We start from the raw sequence: 5,720 nt of genomic DNA, 5'->3' as shown, positions 1-5,720 counted from the left end.
AGAGTCTCTGAGTGACCAACACATAACATGTGATTCCGGCCAGGAACGGTGGCTCACGCCTGTAATCCCAGCACTTTTGGAGGCTGAGGCAGGTGGATCACTTGAGGCTAGGAGCTTGAGACTAGCCTGGCCAACATGGTGAAATCCTGTCTCAACTAAAAATACAAAAATCAGCCAGGTGTGGTTGTGCGCACCTGTAATCCCAGTTACTTGGGAGGCTGAGGCAGGAGAATCGCCACTGCACTCCAGCCTGGGCGACAGAGCAAGACTCCATCTTAATAATAATAATGATATGTGATTCCCATGAAGCCTGGGGCTGGTGATTCTTCATGTGTCTCCAAGATTCTTTCTCTGCACTTCCCCAGCCTGCTCTGTGGACTGCATTACCCAAGTTCCTTTGCACTATGATTTCCAGCTGGGATCATCTCTTGGGCACCAGGACATCAGGGGATGGAAGGAGAAAGAGGTTGGGTTACTTCTTCCTTGCTCCCCGCCTGCTGGGCTCCCAGCCCTTGAGGTTGCATCCATATCACAGCTCTCTCTCTTGGGTCCTCCTGCCTGGAGGTGCTCCCACACCTCCCTCAGTATGTCCCCTCCTTCCAGTCTTTTGAAAATCCCAGCTGGGGCTGGGTGCAGTGGCTCATGCCTGTAATCCCAGCATTTTGGGAGGCTAAGACGGGCAGATCACCTGAGGTCAGGAGTTCAAGGCCAGCCTGCCCAACATGGTGAAACCACATCTTTACTAAAAATACAAAAATTAGTGGGGCGTGGTGGTGCACACCTGTAATCCCAGCTACTCAGGAGGCTGAGGTGGGAGAATAGCTTGAACCTGGGAGGCAGAGGTTCCAGTGAGCCAAGATCACGCTACTGTACTCCAGCCTGGGCAACAGAGTGAGACTCTGTCTCAAAAAGGGAAAAAAAAAAAAAAAATCCCAGCTGCATGTGCCCTCTGGTGCTTATGGGGCAGGAAGTTGGGAGGGCAGGTAAGGGATGGGCATATGTGCCTAGGTGGGCACAGAGCACACAACTCTGCACCTGCTGTTCCATCTGACTTTCAGTCGCCCTTCAGGCTTTCCACCCCCTCCCTCCAGGAAACCTTCCTGGACCCCTCAGACTGGATTAGGTGTCCCCATTTTTTTTTTTTTTTTTTTTGACACAGAGTTTTGCTCTTGTTGCCCAAGCTAGAGTTCAATGGCGTGATCTTAGCTCACAGCAACCTCTGCCTCCCAGGTTCAAGCAATTCTTCTGCTTCGGCCTCCAGAGTAGCTGGGATTACAGGCATGCACCACCATGCCCAGCTAATTTTGTATTTCTAGTAGAGACAGGGTTTTACCATGTTGGTAAAATAGGCTTGTCTAGGTGCCCCTATTTTATCCTCTCATAGCTCCCTGTATTTTTCCAGCTTGGTAAACCTCTCAATGCTGATTAATCTTATTTGCATAAATCTTTGATGCCACTCTTCCCTGCAAGACTGTGAGCTCCCAGAGGGCAGAACTGGGTCTTTCTCCTTATCCCCAGGGCTCAGCACTGTACCTGGCACATCGCAGGTGCTCAAGAAATATGTGGGATTGTTTTAATATAGGTTTTATTATGATTTAGGTATGGTAAGGCCAAGAGGTCAGATGACTACTGTTGAAAACATGTTTGTTACTCACAGATCCCAAGAGGAAGAGGCCACACTATGATGTGTTACCGGAAACGGGTCCTGATCCAGACCCCAGGAGAGGGTTCTTGAATCTCGTGCAAGAAAGAATTCAGGACAAGTTTATAAAGTGAAAGCAAGTTTATTAAGAAAGTAGGCCGGGCATGGTGGCTCACGCCTTTAATCCCAGCACTTTGGGAGGCCAAGGTGGGCAGATCACCAGAGGTCGAGAGTTCGAGACCAGCCTGGCCAACATGGCGAAACCACGTCTCTACTAAAAATACAAAAATTAGCAGGGTGTGGTGTCCGGCACCTGTAATCCCAGCTACTGGGGAGGCTGAGACAGGAGAATCGCTTGAACCCGGGAGGCAGAGTTTGCCGTGAGCCAAGATCGTGCCATTGCACTCCAACCTGGGCAACAAGAGCGAAGCTATGTCTCAGAAAAAAAAACAAAAAAGAAAGAAAGTAGAGGAAAAAAAGAATGGCTGCTCCACAGACAGAGCAGCCCCGAGGGCTGTTGTTTACCCATTTTTACGGTTATTTCTTGATGATATTCTAAACAAGGGGTGGATTATTCATGCCTCCATTTTTTAGACCATATAGGGTAACTTCCTGATGTTGCCATGGCATTTGCAAACTGTCATGGAGCTAGCTGGCGGGAGTGTAGCAGTGAGGACGACCAGAGGTCACTCTCATCGCCATCTTGGTTTTGGTGGGATTTAGCCAGCTTCTTACTGCAATCCGTTTCATCAGCAAGGTCTTTATGACCTGTGTCTTGTGCTGACCTCCTCTCTCATCCAGTGACTTAGAATGCCTTCACCTTCTGAGAATGCAGTCCGGTAGGTTTCAGTCTCCTTTTACCCAGACCCTATTCAAGATGGTGTTGCTCTGGTTTAAATGCCTCTGACAGATGGAGGAGGTTCACAGGGAAGCCCTGGGCTTGGAGGCAGAGGGAGCGGGGAACCAAATGAGGGTCTTTTTTTTTTTTTTGAATCAGTTTCGCCCTTGTTGTCCAGGCTGGAGTGCAATGGCTCGATCTCGACTCACCGCAACCTCCACAACCTCTGCCTCCCGGGTTCAAGCGATTCTCCTGCCTCAGCCTCCCAATTAGCTGGGATTACAGGCAGGCGCCATCATGCCCAGCAAATTTTGTTTGTTTTGTTTTTGTTTTTGTTTTTGTTTTTTGAGACAGAGTTTCGCTCTTGTCACCCAGACTGGAGTGCAATGGCATGATCTCAGCTCACTGCAACCTCTGTCTCCCAGGCTCAAGCGATTCTCCTGCCTCAGCCTCCCAAGTAGCTGGGATTACAGGCACCCGCCACCACGCCTGGCTAATTTTGTTTTTATTTTTTTTTTGTATTTTTAGTAGAAATGGGGTTTCACCATGTTGGCTAGGCTGGTCTTGAACTCCTGACCTCAGGTGATCCACCTGCCTCAGCCTCCCAAAGTGCTGGGATTACAGGTGTGAGCCACTGCGCCCGGCCCAAATTTTGTATTTTTAGTAGAGACAGGGTTTCTCCATGTTGGTCAGGCTGGTCTCGAACTCCCGACCTCAGGTGATCCACTCTCCTTGGTCTCCCTAAGTGCTGGGATTACAGGCATGAGCCACTGCACCCGGCCTCAAATAAGAGTCTTAAGTGGTTTTTGCAGGAAGGATGGGTGAGGCAAAGTAAGCAGGGTTAGCACTTTCAGTGGGATGTGGGCCATAGGGGCTGTCTCTGGTTGTCTAGAACCTGTCCCTGGGGCGACTGGGGCAGGTGAATGGTGACCCAGAATATGAAAGCCCAATAAAGGAGGCAGTTGGGGGCGTGGGCTCTGGATTGGTGGTTTTGCTTTTGAAGAGCTTGTTCAAGGACAAGTTGTTTACTAAGTCTAGGAATTGGCTGGCCCTGGGAGGAGCAGTCCCTCTGGGGTCGGCATGGCCCCAGATGTTAAAACATCAGGCGCAGAAAATACAAGACATGGTCATACAGTGATAAATACAGCCTGTGGATAAATATCTAGGGAGCCAACAGTGGAATTGCACATGAAATTCCTCTCATCAGCTTGCTCACTAGGCAACCTGCTAATTAAGGCAACAGATGCCTCTGTCTTGTGTGTGAAGGTTTGGAGGCAAAGAGTCTTGTGGGACATGTGGCCTGGGTTCAAGTCCTAACTCTTTTTGTTTGTTTGTTTGTTTTTTGAGACAGAGTCTCCCTCTGTTGCCCAGGCTGGAGTGCAATGGTGCCATCTCGGCTCACTGCAACCTCCACCTCCTCCCAGGTTCAAGTGATTCTCCTGCCTCAGCCTCCCAAGTAGCTGGGATTACAGGTGCCTGCCACCATGCCTAGCTGATTTTTGTATTTTTAGTAGAGGCGGGGTTTCACCATATTGGCCAGGCTGGTCTTGAACTCCTGACCTCAAATGATCCACCCGCCTTGGCCTCCCAAAGTGCTGGGATTACAGGCGTGGGCCACTGCGCCCGACCCAAGTCCTAACTCTTTCACTTCCTGGGGCATGAGCCTGGGCAAACCACTTCATGTTTTTATACCTCAGGTATCTTATCTCTAAAATGGAGATAGCAGTAACCTATTTCACAAAATCCGAGGGAGAAGTAAATATATATAAGCAACTTAGCAAAGAGGAAGGAAGCTGTTAAATGTTGGTCCCTGCAATCCTGGGTCCGGTGATAATTTGTTTTGTGTTGATGTAGAACATGTTAGCCTGTTTTTTGTTTTTCATTTTTTTAGCTTTGCAGTGAGCTAGCCTAGTTTTATAAAGACGTGCCCAGCTTCCTCAAGAGAGGGGTCCGTTGTCCATGTGCTAATAAAAAGTTGTTTTGGAGTCTCAGACACCAAAGGCAAACTGGTGACTACTCCAAGGTACTGCCCCTCAGGAGACAGAACCCGACTGTGTCCCAGCATCAACAGGGGACGTGACAGAGAAGACATCAAAAGCTTTGGAGTTGCACAGGCAGACCTGGGTTCAAATCTTGGCTCTGTTACTAACTAGCTGTGTGACTTCAGGGAGGTGACTTTACCTCTCTGGGCCTCAGTTTCTTCATATGCAAGGTGGAGCCAATACTACCCCTGCCATAGGAATCTTTGCAGCAGAGAGTGTCCATCTTGCATTGAAAACATTGGCTTGGCTAGGCACGGTAGCTCAGGCCTGGAATTCCAGCACTTTGGGAGGCTGAGGTGGGTGGATCACTTGAGGTTAGTAATTCGAGATGAGTCTGGGCAACGTGGTGAAACCACATCTCTATTTAAAGTATACAAAAATTAGCCGGGCATGGTGGCGCACGTCTGTAGTCCCAGCTATTTGGGAGGCTGAGGCAGAAGGATTGCTTGAACCTGGGAGGCAGAGGCTGCCATGCCACTGGGAGGCAGATCATGCCACTGCTCTGCAGCCTGGGCGACAGAGCAACACTCCATATCAGTAAACAAAAACAAAAACTCAGGGTTGGCAGACGTGGTGGCTCATACCTGGAGTCCCAGCACTTTGGAAAGGTGAGGTGGGAGGATCTCTTGAACCCAAGAGTTCAAGACCAGCCTGGGCCACATAGTGAGATCTTGTCTTTATAAAAAATCAAAAAATGAGGCGGGAGGCTCGGTTGAGTTCAGGAGGTCAAAGCTGCAATGAGCCACAATCGTGCCACTGCACTCCTGCCTGGTGACAGAGTGAGACCCCGCCTCAGAGTAAAAATGAGGGAAAAAAAAAAAAAAAAGAAAAAAACCCATAGGCTCTGGGATATTTATAGCAGCTTTATTTCTAAGAACCAAAAACTAGAAACAACTCGATGGCTGATGACAGGTGAATGAATAAGCAAACTGCAGTGTGTTCATGCAATAGAATATGACACAGCAACAAAAAGGAATGCACTGGCCAGGCGCGGTCACCCTCCCAGCACTTTGGGAGGCTGGGGCGGGTAGATCATGAGGTCAAGAGATCGAGACCATCCTGGCCAACATGGTGAAACCCCGTCTCTATTAAAAATACAAAAACTAGCTGGGGGTGGTGGTGCGCACCAGTAGTCCCAGCTACTCGGGAAGCTGAGGCAGGAGAATCGCTTGAACCCAGGAGGCAGAGGTTGCAGTGA

The sequence above is a fragment of the Mandrillus leucophaeus genome, unplaced genomic scaffold, assembly GCF_000951045.1.
Source record: "Mandrillus leucophaeus isolate KB7577 unplaced genomic scaffold, Mleu.le_1.0 Scaffold120, whole genome shotgun sequence".
Lineage (NCBI taxonomy): Eukaryota > Metazoa > Chordata > Mammalia > Primates > Cercopithecidae > Mandrillus > Mandrillus leucophaeus.
Note: the sequence above shows the minus strand (reverse complement) of the source record.